Genomic DNA, 21,875 nt, shown 5'->3' with positions numbered 1-21,875 from the left:
GGATCAGCTTTGTCTTCTGCTCGGGACCAGCAGTGCACCACGAGTCCAGAGCGGTATATTTATTGTATGTTTAACCCAATTGCTGGGGTTAAACACACAATACTGCTAGGACAATGGTTGAGGTTGTCTTAAAATTACATGCTCTAGAGCAGGGGTGGGCAGACTTTTGTAAGGCAAAGGCTACCTCAAATTTTATTCCAAGTGACGTGGTCACCTAACTAAAAAAAAAAAAACACCAGTCGATAATAATAATTACAATAATGTATTTATTCAAAAAACTCAAAGAATAGTCCAGCACACACTGTGTAACCGTGTCCAAAATTTGTATTTTTGCTACAAATAGGACCTGCTGGCTGAAAATTATATTTTTGACACAAATAGGACCTGCTGAAAATTGTATTTCTGACACAAATAGGACCTGCTGGCTGAAAATGTTATTTTTGACACAAATAATACAGCTTTAAAAATCAGCCGCACTCTTTTATAACAAATACAGCCACGCTCTGTCGTTACTTACTGTGAGAGCTCTCTCTTGACGTCACGCTGGGACAGTCAAGCAACCTTATTTGTGTACCGTGCCTGCGTATGATATGTAGTCTCACAATCAAGATGGCTCGAGACTCATTCTACAAAGTAGCTTTATTGGCTAGACGCCATGTCAGGTTGATTAGGGGGCAGGTCCTGTAACCAATGCTGGGGCAGCGAGTTCAGTTACATCCATGTCGTGCATGCTGAATTACAGTGCCCATACCACTATCATAGCCAATTTCAAAAGTCTGCATAAGAGAAAGATTTCTCATCTACGGTGGCGAGACTCTTCACTCAGAATATAGATTCTATCTAGAATTCTAGATTCTGAGTGAAGAGCCTCGCCGCAGTAGATGTGTGAGAAATCTTTCTCTTATTATGCAGACTTTTGAAATCTTAAAGGCGTTCACCTCAAAATTCACTCGCGGTCCACTGGTAGACCGCGATCTACCTCTTGCGCACCCCTGCTCTAGAGGATTAGAGCATGTAATTTTTTGACAATAATCGCCCTTTAACTTTGTTCAAATACTGTCCAACATTTTATTACAGAACCAGAATTATGTGAACACATTAACGTATTGCCCCATAAATTTGAAGAGCAAAAACTGAAAAAAAAAAAAAACTAACACCCATACTCTAACGCTAACCCCATTGCGTTTAACGTGCACTGAACCCAACATGAAATAAGAATATTTCAAATTCCAATGTTGTTCACATAGAAGGAATATGTGATATTTATTCTTAAATAAATAAATCTATATATATCTGATGGATTTTTGGTAAAATATATATCCATAGCTGTATGGATTATAAAAAAGGTATAGCTATATATATATATATATATATATATATATATATATACTGTATAGCTATATATATATATATATATATATATATATATATATATATATATATATATACTGTATATATATATAGAAATGCAAAAGTCCAGCACTCACTATACCAAAGTTGCTGCAGGGTGCATCCGACTCAATATGTATATCCAGGTTAAAGAGAGCACTCGCCGTGATTATCAAATTGTATTATTTGAATTTGTCTGAGGACGGGGTCACTCCCCGAAAAAGTTCACAAGGAATAAAATATTTTTTGACACAATAATCACGGCGAGTGCTCTCTTTAGCCTGGATATATATATATATATATATATATATATATATATATATGCCCAAGTTAGAGAACTGCTCTCACTGGACTTTTAACAAACAATGATTTATTGTGACAAGTGATGTTTCGGAGAGTCAACTGTCCCCTTTCTCATACTAAACGAAGTGAACAAAACAATGTGTTTAAATAGCATATAACCCCACCCCCAGGAAGTGACATAATTATCAGTATAAATGGATAACGTCATGACATTGAAAAATACAATCATTATAAACAATGTATCATGAATCAATGTTACTATAGTCAAATATCATCTGTATATAATCAATGTGAGAAAAATTAACATAGGGTAAGTTTAGGGCACAATGAATAAAATATATGAGTCATAATATAAAGTAATATAAAAAAGAATAAAAATCAAAATATACAACTCATGTATAAACAGTGCTTGCTGCAGCAATGACACATAAGCATCCATATAAGTTGCACTTGACAGATCGTATCTGCTAGCAAATAGAGCGGTATCTGCTAGCAAATAGCTTGAACTAGATCAATATAAATTGGAGTGTCTGAACACCCAGGTACCATAATATATATACTGAGGAGAGAGGTAAATAAATGTAAATGCATACACCAATGCATACTATACGGTTCCTACCTGAGATCCCCAGGGACATAAACACAACACAGAGCCTACTTCCGTGTTAGATCGTTGTCATGGACGGCGTAATGGACACACCCCCTATCCAGCCAATCGCATTAAAAGGGGAGATACCTAGACCGTATGTGTCAGTGTGTAGCCCAACGAAACAGGATATTCTATCTCGCAGTAGATATAGTTGCTAGGGAAGTAAACAAAAACATTAACTTCACGATCATATGTCAGACTTAAACTTCAATACAAAAACAATATAGTATATATAGTTAATCCTCAATTTGATAAAAGGACATAAGGTCCTACTAGAAGGTCCACATCAAATATGTGCTATGTACATAAAGAATGGACATAAATCTAAGTCTAATATGGAGCTAATTTGAGATACTAGAAAAATGGTATGGGGGACAAAATTAGAATCCAATCCCTAACAATTATACTATAGAGGGTTAATTATAAGATTATATAATAAGACAGGTTTTCACATCACAAGATATAAAAAGAGAAAGATATAATGTATCTTAGACTCTCATTAGGATTTAAATTACAGGAAAAAATGCCAGTCCAAATTTGAATTAAGTCCATGTGGATGTATAGTATTGAGGCGATAAATCCATTTGGCCTCACATCTCAATAGCAGTTTCTTCCTATCCCCACCTCTCCCCAGCGTGGGGGGGGATATGATCTATTAATCTGAACCTTAGGTCAGAAAGGGAATGTTTATGAGTGAGAAAATGTCAGGCCACAGGTTGGTCACTTTTACCCAGGCAGTTCTGATGGCAGAACGGTGGTTGGCAAATCTGGTTCTGGCGTTGTCTTCTATTTTCCCCCCATAGTACAAACCACATGAACAATTTAATAGGTAGACCACAAAGGTCGTAGTGCAGGTGAGATAGAATCTATTGTGGTACAGTTGGTTGTTATGTGGGTGCTTAAAGGACTTTCCTGGGATCATTGCATTACATGTAGTTCATGAGATACATCTATAAGATCCCAATGTTTTGGTTTTTAACCAAGATGGTTCAGAGTAGCTGTGGATGGGGTTCAGTAATGACCAAAGAGTCTCTGAGGTTCCTTGCTCTTTTATACGCAATCCGGGGTCACTGCATAACAGGTAGGGAGTAATCCGAGGATATAATGTCCCAATGTTTAAACACCTGAGTCGGTAGATCCTTAACATTCAGTGTGTAAGTGGTCAACAGTGTTAAAGTCTCTCCTTTCTGTGATTGTACTTTATCTTTAAGTAGATCACTCTGTCGGACATTTGCCAATTGTGATCTAATTTCCTTAATGCATTTTGGTTTGTAACCCCTTCTTTTGAACCAAAGTTACAAATCATCTAATTGTTCTTCTTTTTTTGTGGCATTTGAATTATTACAGATTGTCTGTAGTATTTGTCCCTTAGGTACCTGCCTCTATCATCCTTCTTGGGTGGCAGCTCTGAGCCAGTAGGATGGAATTCCTGTCTGTGTCCTTTTTAAAGAGTGTGGTGTTCAATTTCTCATGTGCTTTATATATTCTGAGATCTAGGAAGTCCACTTGTTGTGTTTCTGCTGTGATTTCAATCGTACAGGATGCTCACACTCATTTAGGTATTGTGTACAGGCCATCAACTCCTCCATCGATCCCTTCCAAATGATAAAGAGGTCGTCGATGTAGCACTGGTATAGACAGATGTGGGGGTTCATGTAGACTTGCATAACCTTTTTCTCATATCTCTCCATGTATATGTTGGAGTAAGCCGGGGCCATATTCGACCCCATTGCCATCCTGGCTATTTGGAGATAATATGTCTGTTTGAAATGGAAGTAATTGCAGGTGAGGCACAATTCAACAAGTATAAGGATGAATTCTGGTGTTGGACCAATGTAGGGATATAAGTTTAATATGGCTCCCACAGCAGTTAGACCATTGTTGTAGGGGGTGATGGTGTACAAGCTTGTAGCATCTAGGGTGGCAAGGATTTCATCTTGTATCACCCCAAACTCCTGTAGTGCAGTGGTCATATGAATCGAGTCCCGTGTATATATATATATTTATTACAAGTGGTTGGAGTAGACCATCAATATACATAGCCACTGGTTGGAGAAACTATTAGGCATCCTGGAGGGTTAGATGCAGTATTGGGCAAACTGGATATTGAGTAGTCAGGAAATCATAGGTGTCTTTATCTAAAAAATGATTCCTCAGGGCATCATTTAATACGCAATCAATTTGTGTTTTAAATGTGTGTACTGGGTTGGTATCAAGTCTTTGATAGACTGCTGTATCCTGTAGTTTGCTGTGTATTTCTGTACTATATTTATGATAGTCCATTACAAGCAGAGCTCCGCCCTTATCAGCTAGTCGAATGACTATAGATGGATCGCTGTTGAGTGAGCAGATTGCCAACTTTTTTTTCCTTAGTAAGATTCGATCTTGTCAGTATTGGGGTACGTTCCCTGAATTCAAAATCAAGTAATCATGTAAAGGTCTTAATACTTGGATTTGTGTTTACCGGTTCAAAAGTGCTCTTTTTCTTGTAAACATTTGTTATTGCCTGTTGTTCATGATCTTGGAAACAATCTTTTAATTTAAGTAATCTTTGAAATTTCAGCAAATCTATATGCAAATTAAAGTCATCAACATGTGGAGTGGGGACAGAAGATAAGCCTTTATTGAGAAGACTAGTTTCACTATCTGTCCGATTGCTAATTCTGATGACCAAATCACAGTGTTCTGCTACCTGGGGGGTAGGGGGGTCTTCTGTACATATCCACCCCTCCTGGGGTGTGGCCTCTGCCTCTTCTTGAACCCCAGATCTTGTTCGTGACCCCCTGAAAAACCTGTGGTTGTAATTCAGTCGCACCTTGTGATGTGCTATTTAACACATTGTTTTGTTTACTTCGTTTGGTCAGAGGAAGGGGACAGTTGACTCCCCAAAACATCACTTGTCATAATAAATCATTGTTTGTTAAAAGTCCAGTGAGTGCTGTTCTCTAACTTGGATATTGATCTTCTTTGCTCCTGACACATTACATTTTTGGTGAGAGTGCAAATCCCCAATGAACTCTTGTTTGTATATATATATATATATATATATATATATATATATATATATACAGGTGGCCCTCGGTTTACAACGGTTCAATTTACACCGTTTCAGAATAACAGCCTTTTTTTCCAGTCATGTGACTGCTATTGAAAAGCATTGAGAAGCAGTGCATTTATTAAAATCGCCAGTAGGTGGAGCTGTCCGCTTGTGTTGCAGCAAAGCCAAGCAAGCTGAAATTAATCAGTTTAACCAGACCTGAGCTATCGAGCAGAATTCAAAGGAACAAGATCTTCCTGTCTATAAATCAGTCCAGATTGGAATGCATAGAAAGAACTGTTTGCAGAAAAATGCAAGTGAAGTCTGTGTTGTGTGATTATTTTATTAGGCTTATAATGCTGTTTAGCAAATGTTTGTTCATTTAAATTAGTTTAATTATATATTCGGTGTTGTGTGATTATTTTATTAGGTTTATAATGCTGTTTAGCATTTAAAGTCTTCATTTTAAAGCTTTAAAAATAATGTATTAGGTGTTACTTATGACAATTTTGAGAGGGGCCTGGAACCTATCTCCCTCACTTCCCATTGACTTAAATTTTAAACTGGGTTTCAATTTACAACGGTTTCGATTTACAACCATTCCTTCTGGAACCTAACCCCGGTGTAAACTGAGGGCTACCTGTATATATATATATATATACCTTGTTTGGGCCATGCACCCAGGCCTGACTGGGGTTAACTGGCTGTGGCTCTGGTGACAGTGCAGCTTCCTGAGAGTGCTGGTTTGCACCCAGGGCTGTGCATGTTGCAGGGTCATGGGATGTGTACCCGGTCCGGCCTGAGAGTGCTGACCCCACCCGTGTTTTGTATATGTTTGGGGAAATTACATAAGCCTGTGCACCCTCCATTTTTTCACAGTTGCTTTTTTTCACAGTTGTTTGATTGTGAGCCTGCAGTGTGTGGCTGTTTAGGGACCCAGGTTTATTTGGAAGAAACCTTGACGAGGTACCTGGGCTTTTCCCATTTGGCCAGATGCGCTAACTAATTCTTCCATTGCTTCTTTTTATCTTAGTTGAGAGCTTGTGGGTGAGTGCTGGACTTTTTCTATGTGTTTATATTAAAAATATTTATTTTTTGTAATTTTTCCTTGTTTGGGCCATGCACCCAGGCCTGACTGGGGTTAACTGCCTGTGGCTCTGGTGACAGTGCAGCTTCCTGAGAGTGCTGGTTTGCACCCAGGGCTGTGCATGTTGCAGGGTCATGGGATGTGTACCCGGTCCGGCCTGAGAGTGCTGACCCCACCCGTGTTTTGTATATGTTTGGGGAAATTACATAAGCCTGTGCATCCTCCATTTTTTCACAGTTGCTTTTTTTCACACTAGTGTGTCCCGACACACAGTTTGGAAAGCACTGCTCTATGGAATGTCAAATATTTACATGCATAATTCAACACATTATTAAATGTTAATACTCAATAAAAATGTTTTTCCATATTTTCAGGTATTTCACTGCAAAGGGCTCCATTGTTAATATAAATATTATATAAAATATTAAAAAAGTTAATATAAATTTTTCAAAATTATTAAACATATTGTAAAATATATAGATATATTGTATTGATTATTTAGAATATTTTATAGTATATTTTATATTTTTTAATAATTATTTTTTTTTATATATTTTATGTTAAATTTCAATAATACAAAAAATACAAAAGAAGATGAAATTATATCCAAAGTTCCATAAATGATAATGTCTTTTTTTCCTGAAACGCGTAAACCTAGCAGCTACGCTCTCACTTTTTTATTGTTGTACTACTGGTTTTAAACTGGATTAATAAAGTAAATATTTTGTTTTATCTTTACGGAGCTGGACTATTTCCTTTTTTTGCAATATTTCAATAATTCACCTTAAGATTTTCATGTACGTTTTCGTGTACGCTAACCTGACCACGTTAAAACCATGAATCGCAAAACATAAGGTGAAAAATGTACTTTAATTATTAAATATATATATTTATATATATCTGATAATGTTAATGCAAAATACATATCTATACCTATATATCTATAGGAATAAATATGCAGGTATAGGTATATATAGATAAATATAGAAATATGTATTTACAATAAAAAGTATATTATCTTGTTAGTAAGGAACATTGGAATGTGAAATATGTACAGTAAATATACAGTAATATCATAAATATATCTGTACACACAAATATACATATTTAGACATGTATACTGTATGTATGTATCTCTATGCATCCCTTGCATGACTTTTTTTCTAACACCTGAGTCCTAATTTCTTTGAGCCCTTATAACATATTAATGCAATATTTTATTTAAAATAATTTTTATTAGGGTGATTATGAGTGTAACTTTACTTTAATATATGTTTTTTATGTGTTTTGTAAAAAACTTTTTAATCAAGCGTAACAGCTAACCAGAGCTTTGAAGTCACACTAACCAGACTTCTATTAAATTCAATTTCACTTGAGTAAATGCATTAATTTCAACTTGTAATTTGTGCGCTACTTCCAGCGCACAAAGAGCTGTGATACTCCTCTGATCTCTTTCGTGCTACAGTTAGCGTGCAACTCGTAATCTAGCCTTAGTGGCTTATTCATTTATATAGTGCAAGATTACAAGTCGCGCGTTCTGACTATTCAGCAATCGATATGGTCTTTTCGCAATCAATGTCCATTGCGCAGGTATTACAAGTCTCAAAAAATTTTGATTGCATGTGCGCATTCGCCTTTTACGCAACAATCCTTTACACGCTCGAAGAGCTATAGTTAAAGGGACACTCAAGTCAGTCCTCTATACTTTTTTACACTTTTAGCAGCTTCTGGTATTGGAAGGCTTTTATTCTTTTGTGCTTTAATTGTATTTTGATCGGTCCGCCATTCTTTTATTTTCTATATTTATATACATATGTCGATATAAATCAATATTTCAGTCCAAAAATCCTCACATATATAGAGAAATTTTTATTCATAAATAAATAGAACATATTCTGTTACAAAAACATTTTCGCAATATGAAATGATTGCTTTTTCATGTACACTTTTTGAGGAGAATACGTCATGGGCTTTGTCAAACAGATGTTTTTTTAAAAAAATTGTCTTCTCCATTGACTTCTATAAGGAATACGTGAACGTGCACACGATTTGGCTGTTTGCATTACGCAGCTTAATGCACACACAAAATAAGTTATTTTGCAACTTCTAATAGCTGCACAATCCCAAATGCAAAAAAGCAATAATGCGCGCAGAGTCTTCGGAACTGGTTTGTCGCACGACTTGTAATCTTGCCCATAATATTTTACAAATAGCTCTTTATATTCCAGTCCACTAAAAATCTCTTCTTAGTTAACTAGATTTAATGTAGTGTAAATGTCTTATTTACCTTGTTACATAATTTCCACATCCCAGGTATTTTTTTTTTCTTGTTGTTTTTATTTGCCTTATACAACATACATGATATTACATATTTACATTGTTTCTACTATTTTATAGAACCATTTATTTTCCTATTTATAATGTGGTATCGTGTGTAAGACTCAATGGTCTAGATTCATCAACACTCATGAGGCTGCTGAAGAGACTTTTAATGAGTGTAGTTTCATCTATATTTTTCATAGTTTCATTAATGGGCGGTCCTACCACTAACATCTATGCTTACATGAGTTGCCCAATACATAATATATCACACAACAAACTTGAACATTAATTATAACTGCTAATACATTAGAAACACACTTTAAAAAATGTTTAGGCAATTTTTGCAATTGTAAAAAATGTGTATGTCTTTTTGGGTACTTTTCCATTAACCGACCTCCACTCTGTTGGTGAATACTAAATGCCAGCAGATGGCATTATAGAGCTTTGGTCAGTTAATGGAAAAATACCATTATTTTCAGAAGCATTTAACTTCCCTCTCCGGTGCTTGATTCTCTTTCCTTGCATTGTTCTTGCTGCTCTTACGCTTGTCACACTTACTCTCCACCGACCCTTTGGCATCCACTCAAGTTGAACCTTGGGGAATGATATTTACAATGGGGGCTTGGCCCCCTTGAAACCCCAAAGCAGAGGCAAAAAAGATAGTGGAGATGGGTGAATTTCCAATAACTGACCAAAACTATTGTCGTATTCTGTATTCCGTTAATGGAAAAGTCCCCTTTTTTGTTCTGGTATAAATATAATTTTATTAAATCTAGGCTATTGAGTAGTAGTCCCTTGTTAACCTATCTCATCCTAAAGATTTACTCAGAGTGAACTTATTAAAAGGGTTTATAAGGTTCCTTAAGAAGCCTATGAAACTATTTGTATATTTAAACTTTCTGATAAACCTTCTATTTGTATTGGGATTGATCCCGATTCTTTTAAATAGCAGATCAAATAATATATCTACAAAAATCCTCATAGACTATAATGGTGACATATAGATAAAAAAAAAAAAAATAATAAGAGATAAACTATTCTAAAGGATTGTGATTAACTCCATTGTGTTTCATACTGAGCCAAGTGACAATTGAGTATTAGACTCTCTGGGGTATAATAATATTATGCATTTTCAACCCTCTGATCTTTTAGATTTATGTGCATCCCTACTCTGTTTTTTACTCTCCCGTATGAATTTCCGTTTGTTTTGTATTTTAGAAAGATCTTTTGTATTTATTGCTGTGAGAATTGTGCAAAGCAGGTAAAGTAATTTTCTGAGGTTATTTGTCTTCAAAGTTGCTGTTCAACTGAGTCATGCTATATTTAATTAGCCCATTTATCTAGGTCTTTTCTAATTTTGGACCATAATAGTGGATATTTGTGGGATAGTAATTATTTTATATTTTTGAATTGATAATAAGAAACTAATTTATCATATTACATTTTGACAATATTAGTAGGTAAAATATACAATACACAGGCTAATTACTAGTAACAAAAGTATTTATCCATTACATTATTATTAATGAGTTCCCTTAAAGATAGATGAAGAAAGCTTTCCACATAGGTATACAGTTACATGATTACAGTTGTATGGTTTGTGTTAGGATAGTATGAAGTTTATAAAAATGAAATAGCTGAGCCTTTGTGTTGGTCATTTAGACCCATGAGAGATATGACTAAATATTCTGTAATTACTGTATATACTGACGTAAGATGCCATTAGTTCAGTATCCAGGTTATATTAATGATTTATAGTGTGCATATGGTGTGCAAAAAAAAAAAAAAAAATAGCACAAAAGGAAATAAAGCATTTCTGTAAAAATGTACACAAATTTTCTTGATAGAAATTACTAAAATAAATTCTGCAGAGGTTATACATATATATATATATTTTTTATTTTTTTTTAAATCTTGCTTATATTTTCTCCACTCACCCTTTAAACCATACTGTATTGCTATCTCCTTTACCTATAAAATACATCTAGCCTCATACTCAAAATTATTATTATATATATGTAATTCTTGATCAGGTGATAATGAATATACACACTTTCCAATTATTATTATTTTTTAACTAAAGGCCAGATTACAAGTGCAAGTGACATTAGTTCTCCACTGAGTAATAGCAGCGCATGCTAATGTGCGCTGGTATTAAAAGTTAAGTGCACTTCCATAGGCTCCAATTGGAGCCTTGTTGTGATGCTGTCAGAAAAGTGCATCAAAGGGGTAAAAAGTGCAGCAATGGCAGAAAATATAAATATACGGTGTATGTATATGATTATATACATATATATTTATGTGTTAATATGTGTATATAAAATGACAACCAATAAAGAAATAGCTGGGCTATATAAATGCTGTAGGGGGTACTAAAGAGGAATATATATATAAAATCTATAGATAGATATAAACCTACTATGTAGGCAGATGACTAGAGTTACCTTAAGCATTCTGGACCCCTTGGAAAAAGTGGGAAACAATAGCCTATAATGTTGCTGATTTCCGCAGCTCCAACACTCTTACCGCTTTGGTGTTTTCCCAACTGTCAGGACAATGGCATCCTCCCAGGTCCATGGCTCTGCAAACAACCAACCACCAGATATATGGCTAAAACCCTTCACGTACTCAGTATTCAAAAGAGAATCTTCGTAAAACCTTCCATCTACAGCTGTGCTGCTCACATCATGAATGCTGGATTCACATACTTCTCCCTAAATGTCCGCATGGGTCATGTGGTTCTGTAAACGTAACTCTCAGCCAATGACAATCAAGTCAATCTAACGGAGCCTCTGAGAAAGAAATCCCCTTTGAAGGTAAGTGCTTCTCTAGTCAAACATATAAAGTCAGTCCAAATAAGAAAGGAGAATTGAGCAGCAAATAAAGTTAAAACATGACATTTATTTAACATATGTTAAAATCCTAATGGAGAACTGGGATCAGATACAAAAAGTTCAAACAGTATACGCGTTTCGGCAAAGAGCCGTACTCACTACTGCTAATTTAGTTCACCCCTAAATCTAGCCCTATTATACTCTTTTTCAAGATACATTTATTTTTATAGGTTTAGTCTTCAAGCTCCCAGAAATACATAATTAAAATATATTTTTTTATATACAAGATGGATGATAGTTCCTTCCATAAAGTATGCACATAATTTTGTTCCCAAATTTGTGTTTCTGTGGGTTTTATCTCCTTCTAGCTTTTTCCAACAGGACAATACCTGGCAATAAGACAAATATGATTAATTTATTTATTTATGTACTTGTGGAAGACAGTGATCAATCTGTCAAGCAGTTCAAAGGACAGAGATGCAATTTTGAGAGAAAAATGGTAGCCTTCTACACATTTCTCATATTTGTTGAGGTTTTGCAAAAAAAAAAAAACAATTCTACAAAATCTTACAAGAGAATCTAGAGAGTTTTGTAATAAAAAAATAAAAGCTGACCTTTTTCAACTGCCCCTTATCCATTTATAACAGACCCACAATGTACCTTCCAAAAGAATGTCCCCAGCAAAGTCTAATGACATAAGTTTTAATATATTTTGAGTAAAATGAATATACTTTTTTTCAGGTAAATATCCATTTAACCACATCCATACAGGTGATGAGAACAGGTCATCATGCAAATTTCTGCCCGCAAGCTAATGATGAGAGGTTCTCCTCATGAAGGGAATTTGCCAATGACAGTATTGGATTGGTGAGTCCCCTGCATTGCAGACTTGATCACTGATGGTAATAGTGTGTGGCACTTCCAGAACTACATGGCAGTGCCAGTGTTGTCACAACAAATGTGAGGTTGTTCAAACCCCTCAATCTCAGATCCTTTACTAAACAAAGAACTCCAAGACCCCTTATTTGAATGAGAATTAACTGCTCATCTTGGAAAGCACCCAGATTTTTTTTACAAATGAAAGCACAGAAAATGTTTTTTATTTTTTTTTATTTTACTTTATAGGCTCAATAAAATAAAAAGCTAAGGGCTAGATTAGAAGTAGAACGCTAAGTTATCGCACGCCTTCAAACGGGCAAATTTGCCCACTTGCGGGAGTGAGATAATTAACCAGTCATTACAAGTGGCTGGTTATTGCTACCGCAAGCTCCCGATAGCAATTAGCGCTTATAATATTAACCTGTGGTCAGACCTCTGGTTATTTTTATAAATATGCCCCAAATGCCCCCAAAATACTGTCTGGTATATTTTATTAAAAAATAAATATGGTATCATCTATATTTTTTTATATAATTACTGCACTAGGCAGTATTTTGGGGCTAAAGTTGGTGGGAGTGGGGTGTTTAAAATAAAACGTACTGAAAAGTGCCTTTGCATTGCGGTCATAGGTAACTGTGTGTTACCAGTAAATATATATGTATATGTTTATATACATTTATATTTATGTGTTTTTATGTGTATATACACATATTAACACATAAATATATGTGTACAGTATATAATCATATACATATATATTTAGAACTGCGGCCCATCGCTGTTTGACGGCATCAGAACGAAGCTCCCATAGTAGCCTAGCGCAAAGCGAGTGCAAGGTCACGTTTGCATTTCTGAAAACTTGTAATACCAGCGCACATTATCATGCACTGGTATTACACAATGGAGAGCAAATATCGCTTTCATCAAAGCGATATTTATCGGTCCACTTGTAATCTGTCCCTAAGTCATTTTTAAACCTTCCTATAGAATAAGACAATGAATGCATGGACAGACTAAAGATATAAGCAGGATTGTAGGTTACTGCAGCAGAGACATTCAACACCAGCTACCGATCATGGCTGTCACCAAGAAGTTCCCCATGTTTAAGGGATTTTGTTCAATGTTTGAACCTGATGCAACATAATTTTGCCTGTTTAATTTGGCATTTCTTGGATATTCTCAAGACTAAATTTCAGTACTCTATCCTTGCACATTTAAACAACAACTTATTTAATATATATATATATATATATATATATATATATATATATATATATATATATATATTCATTAAAATTATGGTGGAGATAAAAAACTCAGATTAAAATCCTCCATGTCTCAAAAGTTAATCAATACAATTTTTTAAATAGAAAATTAGCCACATCTAGACAAGTTCCATGCTTGCTTTTCCCCATTAAAAAGTATGCAAAATTTCAGGTTTTTTGCTTCAAATACTGTTTTTAGCACAGCGATCCCTTAACAGGGTTATTGTAGCAACACAGAAACCACTCACTAGACAAGCTTGTTTTGTTCTTTTTAGAACTTGTCAGTAGGAGATAGATTTCTGGTTGCTGCTTTCAGGGTTAAATCAAAATTCATTAAAATTATGGTGGAGATAAAAAAAACTGAGATTAAAATCCTCCATGTCTCAAAAGTAAATCAATACAAATTTTTTCATAGAAAACTAGCACATCTAGGCAAGTTCTCCACGTGCTTTTCCCTATTAAAACTCCATATACATTGTTACCAATGCACAAGAGGATTCTGGGTAAGATATGCAAATTCTCAGCTTTTTGGCTTCAAATACTGTTTTAACACAGCGATCCCTTAATAAGATTATTGTAGCAACAAAGAAACCACTCACTAGAAAAGCTTGTTTCGTTCTTTTTAGAACTCGTCAGTAGGAGATAGATTTCTGGTTGCTGCTTTGGTAAAGCTAATTTCAGGGTTAAATCAAAATTCATTAAAATTATTACCCAGAATCCTCTTGTGCATTGGTAACAATGTATATGGAGTTTTAATAGCGAAAAGCAAGTGTGGAACTTATCTAGATGTGTTAGTTATCTATGCAAAAATTTGTATTGATTTGGGGGGCGGAGCCAACTACCGTCGGTATCAGACGTGTCTCTATACAGCTCCTGGTTTTGGAACTAAACTATATGGATTAACCTACGAGTATAAGCCCTAAAATACGTTAAATACCTTCACTACTCTACTACAGATCCCTAGCATCTGTTTAACATCTCACAAGAAACAGAAATATATCGTATTGCCTCGGCAGCTTGAAGTATCGCACACACGCTTCAGGGAAGCCATGTGGTGAGAAACGCCATGCAAGATTCACTTCCCATACTATTACATGCTTGCTTCACCAGCAACGCACTGTCAATCTTAACACCTCACCATAGAGGATCTTTATATTGAACTGAGAACTATGCTATGGAACCTGGAACTTCAAATGTCGTCCCAGTTCCACAGTTTGAGATCTGCAATTAGGAGCAGACAGGGAAACATGGAGATGTCCGTCGCAGCAGTTTCTGAGTCTCAGGCTCATACACAGGTGCCTCTGAATCCTAGTGCTGTGCAACGAGAGGAGGTGATAGCGCCACTAATCCAAGCGCCAATGTATGCCTATTCCTTGGCCTCTCTCAACACAGAAGATTTTGATTACTTGAAGGAAAGTGAACTTAGCGATATAGCTGGATATGAAAAAATGCTGATGTGGGTAGATGCGGTCTGCCTTTCGACGCTGCAAGAAGTTCTCTATGGGGACTTAGTGACAACTGAGAATCCTCTATTATTAAAGATACTCCGACCAGTATATCTAACAGTGGCTCAAAATTCAGATGCCTACCCGCTTTTGATAGTGCCTACACACTCCGGAGAGCCTTTCCTGCAGTACCAACCTTTTCACGGCTTTGATTGCTGTCTCTGTTTTGCTGACAGCTGGTTTGCAGATACTCCTACAGGGATTGGGTAATGAGTGGCAGTACGGTAGACTCTCAGAGTGTGCTTTGTGTCTTCACATTTTATGTGTGAACTGTTAACATTTGACCTATGTTTTGAGAGATATGTTACCCAGCATGACAATCTTGTGATCTGAAGAACGGGGCACTGAGAATAATTAAACTACTTGATAGCCATAACTTAAGTTTTACTTGAAAGACACTATTTTTCATACTGATGGGTCATGGGGCCCTTTCCAGCCGGATGGATAAAGCATATATCTGCTATAGAAATGTTGACATTTCCTGTATGTAATTGTATATTAGTTGGTAAAGCTCAATTACTACATTACTATTTTTTCAATAATCAGAACAATTCCTATACTGCATATTTTTCCTGTTCAATGCTTATGACGTTATGATGTGTCTTTGTTTTCTCTGGATGTGGTAGGTGTTCCTCATGATAAAGTAGTGATAGCTGACTAATTTTCATCTCATCGTCCCTCACCATAGATATTCATACATATAACTCCAGGTGCCCCCTATCTATCTACATTAAGGATGGTGCTAGCTGTCGTGCCAGAGTCTCATATTCTATTATTTTGAGTAATATAGACATGGAATAGAATCCTATTGCTTCTACCATTTTTACAGTATGTATATAGCTCCTTACCCTCATATGCACCTTCAAAATTCTTAAGCTGCTGAACCAACTGATCATTCAAGGGACTTTACATATGCTTCTTAATAGGAGCCGACTGATATTTATTATATTGTCACACTTCATGGGTGGTTCTTATATTTTATTATTAGTAATTTTAGCTAGTGAATATTATGGATAAGCGTCTATATTGTTTTATCTATTAAGTATATATTTGCACTCTCAGGTCAAGATATCGTATATAGGATCCATAGGAATGTACTTATACTTGTGGATCTAGTTTCATAATGCTTTTTCATAGGCCTTTGTAATTTTAGACAGGATACTATACTATACTATACTATATGATATATTTCTGTTAAAGTTGTATGTCCTAATAATGTCACAATCCTATATAGATACCCCTCATGGGTCACACTAGTACTGGTATGTTTGTACATATCCCTGTTTCATTGCTCTTAATGTTTCTGAAATGTGTTTTTCAGCATGGCTAATTCCAGAATACTCCCCTAGTTTTCTGTCCCATTGTATATCACCCCTACTATAAATTTTTTGCTAAATCTTCTTAAGTTTTGATGAAGACCTTTACTATTTACCAATGCCCAAATGCTATTCCACTTCCACTTCAAGTTACCAAATGTCACGTGACCTACACTGGCATCTTATCCAGCTACCAGCTCTTTAATAACAATCTTAGGATACCCGCCCTACTCCTCAAATTGCCCTTATATATATATATATGGCTCCGCCCCTCCACCCTTTTCCTCATTTAAATAGCGGTGCTTACCCGCTGAAATTCCCCTCCCCCAGGCTATATATTCATTCCTTTTCTTTATGAAGCTCGTGAAGAGCTACCCAACTGACCATTAGCTATCCTTTATACTCATGGACCATATGGTCCAAAAGTCTGTTCTCAACTGGTCAGTCATGTATGCTATACTATTGCAAAATCAAGGTTACATTAGCCTATCTACTGTGTATTTTATGATTATTGAAATATTTTGCTCAATTGTACTTGTATTTTTTCCTGTTATCAAAAGGCATTCTAGGTTCTGTGTTTGTTACGCAAAACCTCAATAAAAATATACTTAAAAAAAAAAAAAAAATGTATTGATTTACTTTTGAGACATGGAGGATTTTAATCCAATGTTTTTTTTTATCTCTACCATCATTTTAATAAATTTTGATTTAACCCTGAAATTAGCTTTACCAAAGCAGCAACCAGGGGCGCGATCCGATATAGATCGCAGTTTGCGGCGCAAGCGAGGGAACCGGCGTCGCCCGCAGTTTCAGCTCGCAACTCGAGCCATCCCATATAAGTCGCCGTCAGATGCTAACGTGCCTGAAGTCTGACAAACCAGCGAAGTCCAGAAATCTGCGCAAGTACAAATTTCTGGCGTCGCCAGTGACTTACGGCACGTTAGAAACTGCCGGCGCCTCTAAAACCTGACTAAAGTCTAAAACACCCGCACTGTCTAACACGCCTCCCTAACATAGCCCGCACTGTCTAACACGCCTCCCTAACATAGCCCGACACGTCTAACCCTCTATCCGCTATCCCCCCTCACTATCCTAACAATAAAAAAACTATTAACCCCTAAACCGCCGCTCCCGTACCCCGCCGCAACCTAATAAAGTTATTAACCCCTAAACCGCCGCTCCCGTACCCCGCCGCCAGCTATATTATATCTATAACCCCCTAAAGTGAGCCCCTAACACCGCCGCCATCTATATTAAAATTATTAACCATCTCTGATGAAGCGCATGTGCCCATGCGCGAAACGCGTAAGATAGGAGCTCACCTGACATGCTGAAGTATGCTCCATAATAAACTCTTACTAAATTGACTCCAGGACTCAGCCTTCTTTTTCCTCTTCTTTTTCCTCATCTTAAAATTATTAACCCCTAATCTAATCCCCCTATACCGCCGCCAGCTATATTAATATTATTAACCCCTAATGTAAGCCCCTTACACCGCCGCCATCTCTATTAAAATGATTAACCCCTAATTTAATCTACCTACCCCGCCGCCAGCTATATTATCTATATTAACCCTAAGTATATTATAGTTAATATAGGTATTACATTATATATATTAACTATATTAACCCTAATTATATTAGGGTTAATATAGTTACTATAGTATTTATATTAACTATATTAACTCTATCTAACCCTAACACCCCTAACTAAATTTATATTAAATTAATCTAATTCATTTATAAACTAAAATATTCCTATTTAAATCTAAATACTTACCTATAAAATAAACCCTAAGATAGCTACAATATAATTAATAATTACATTGTAGCTATGTTAGGGTTAATATTTATTTTACAGGTAAATTGTTAATTATTTTAACTAGGTATAATAGATATTAAATAGTTATTAACTATTTAATATCTACCTAGTTAAAATAATTACCCAATTACCTGTAAAATAAATCCTAACCTAAGTTACAAATACACCTACACTATCAATAAATTTAATAAACTACAAACATCTATCTAAAAATACAATTAAATTAACTAAACTAAATTACAAAAAAAAACAAACACTAAATTACAAAAAATAAAAAAAGGTTACAAGATTTTTAGGCTAATTACAACTATTCTATGCCCCCTAATAAAATAATAAACCCCCAAAATAAAAAAAATTCCCTGCCCTATTCTAAATTAAACAAATTTCAAAGCTCTTTACCTTACCAGCCCTTAAAAGGGCCTTTTGTGGGGCATGCCCCAAAGAATTCAGCTCTTTTGCATACAACAAATACAATCCCCCCCCCCCCCATTACAACCCACCACCCACATACCCCTATTCTAAAACCACCCAAACCCCCCTTAAAAAAGCCTAACACTACCCCCCTGAAGATCTCCCTACCTTGTCTTCACCACACCGGGCCGAACTCCTGATCCGATCCGGGCGATGTCTTCCTCCAAGCGGCAAAGAAGAATTCTTCCTCCGGCGATGTCTTCCTCCAAGCGGCAAAGAAGAATTCTTCCTCCGGCGATGTCTTCCTCCAAGCGGCAGCAAAGTCTTCATTCTTCCGGCGGCATCTTCAATCTTCTTTCTTCGCTCCGCCGCCGCGGAGCATCAATCCCGGCCGACTGCTGTACTACGAATGAGGTACCTTTAAATGACGTCATCCAAGATGGCGTCCGCCGAATTCCGATTGGCTGATAGGATTCTATCAGCCAATCGGAATTAAGTTAGAAAAATCTGATTGGCTGATTGAATCAGCCAATCAGATTCAAGTTCAATCCGATTGGCTGATCCAATCAGCCAATCAGATTGAGCTCGCATTCTATTGGCTGTTCCGATCAACCGGAGTTCGGCCCGGTGTGGTGAAGACAAGGTAGGGAGATCTTCAGGGGGGTAGTGTTAGGCTTTTTTAAGGGGGGTTTGGGTGGTTTTAGAATAGGGGTATGTGGGTGGTGGGTTGTAATGGGGGGGGGGGATTGTATTTGTTGTATGCAAAAGAGCTGAATTCTTTGGGGCATGCCCCACAAAAGGCCCTTTTAAGGGCTGGTAAGGTAAAGAGCTTTGAAATTTGTTTAATTTAGAATAGGGCAGGGAATTTTTTTTATTTTGGGGGTTTATTATTTTATTAGGGGGCTTAGAATAGGTGTAATTAGCTTAAATATCTTGTAATCTTTTTTTATTTTTTGTAATTTAGTGTTTGTTTTTTTTTGTAATTTAGTTTAGTTAATTTAATTGTATTTTTAGATAGATGTTTGTAGTTTATTAAATTTATTGATAGTGTAGGTGTATTTGTAACTTAGGTTAGGATTTATTTTACAGGTAATTGGGTAATTATTTTAACTAGGTAGATATTAAATAGTTAATAACTATTTAATATCTATTATACCTAGTTAAAATAATTAACAATTTACCTGTAAAATAAATATTAATCCTAACATAGCTACAATGTAATTATTAATTATATTGTAGCTATCTTAGGGTTTATTTTATAGGTAAGTATTTAGATTTAAATAGGAATATTTTAGTTTATAAATGAATTAGATTAATTTAATATAAATTTAGTTAGGGGTGTTAGGGTTAGATAGAGTTAATATAGTTAATATAAATACTATAGTAACTATATTAACCCTAATATAATTAGGGTTAATATAGTTAATATATATAATGTAATACCTATATTAACTATAATATACTTAGGGTTAATATAGATAATATAGCTGGCGGCGGGGTAGGTAGATTAAATTAGGGGTTAATCATTTTAATAGAGATGGCGGCGGTGTAAGGGGCTTACATTAGGGGTTAATAATATTAATATAGCTGGCGGCGGTATAGGGGGATTAGATTAGGGGTTAATAATTTTTATATAGGTGGCGGCGGTGTAAGGGGTCAGATTAGGGGATAGATAAGGTAGATGGCGGCGGTTTTAGAGGCTCACAGTAGGGGGTTAGTTTATGTAGATGGCGGCGGGGTACGGGAGCGGCGGTTTAGGGGGTAATAACTTTATTAGGGATTTCGGGGGGGGGGGATCGCGGTTGACAGGGAGATAGACATTGCGCATGCGTTAGGTGTTAGGTTTATTTTAGCAGCCAGTTTAGGAAGTTACGGGGCTCCAATAGTCAGCGTAAGGCTTCTTACGGCTGCTTTTTGTGGCGAGGTGAAAATGGAGTAAGTTTTCTCCATTTTCGCCACGTAAGTCCTTACGCTGCATATTGGATACCAAACTGCGCGGGTTTGGTATACCTGCCTATGGCCCAAAAAACTGCGGGCGACGGCAGAAATATACGGGCGTAACTTCTAGGTTACGCCGTATATGTGATACCAAACCCGCGCAAATATTGGCGTCGCCGGCTTTTGCGGGCGACAATTTATATCAGATCGACCCCCAGAAATCTATCTCCTACTGACGAGTTCTAAAAAGAATGAAACAAGCTTTTCTAGTGAGTGGTTTCTGTGTTGCTACAATAGTCCTGTTAAGGGATCGCTGTGTTAAAACAGTATTTGAAGAAAAAACCCCTGAGATTTTGCATATCTAATTTGCCTAGATGTGCTAGTTTTCTATGCAAAAATTTGTATTGATTATATATATATTTATATATATATAACTCAAATATCTCTTAACAAACTATTTAAATTGCACACAAATTAAATATGATCATCAGAATGTTCATTAATAATTGTAAATAAGTAGAGTTTTTAAACAATTATAAAATGAAGTGAGATTTGGCAGAATGTTTTGCTGGATACATATTACGAAATTATATTAAAGGGACATAAAACTTAAAATTAAACTTTTATGATTTAGATAGAATAATAATAAAAAAAAATATGTCTGAACTACATAAAGTAATGACAGCAGTTTTAACCACTAGATTACAAATTGTGCATTAGGGTAAAAAAGCAGCGATAACAGGTCCTAACGCTGCTTTTTTACGCCCGCTGGTATTACGAGTCTTGCAGGTATAGGTGTACCGCACACTTTTTTGGCCTTAACGCAAAACGACTTACGTAAACTTTGAAATGTTTTTTTTTTATGGGACTTCCAAAGCCCCGGTATTACGAGTCTGTCCTGGGAGTCAAAAAAGTGAGCGGTACACCCTCTACCTCCAAGATCCCTAATGCATTCTAAAGTCAGTAGTTAAGAGTTTTATAGTACTACACCGTAGCATAAAACTCATAACTAAAGTGCTAAAAAGTACACCAACGCCCATAAACTACCTATTAACCCCTAAACCGAGGCCCTCCCGCATCGCAAATAATAAAATACAATTTTTAACCCCTAATCTGCCA

The sequence above is a fragment of the Bombina bombina genome, chromosome 1 (genome assembly GCF_027579735.1).
Source record: "Bombina bombina isolate aBomBom1 chromosome 1, aBomBom1.pri, whole genome shotgun sequence".
Classification (NCBI taxonomy): domain Eukaryota; kingdom Metazoa; phylum Chordata; class Amphibia; order Anura; family Bombinatoridae; genus Bombina; species Bombina bombina.
This window is presented reverse-complemented; position numbering follows the sequence as displayed.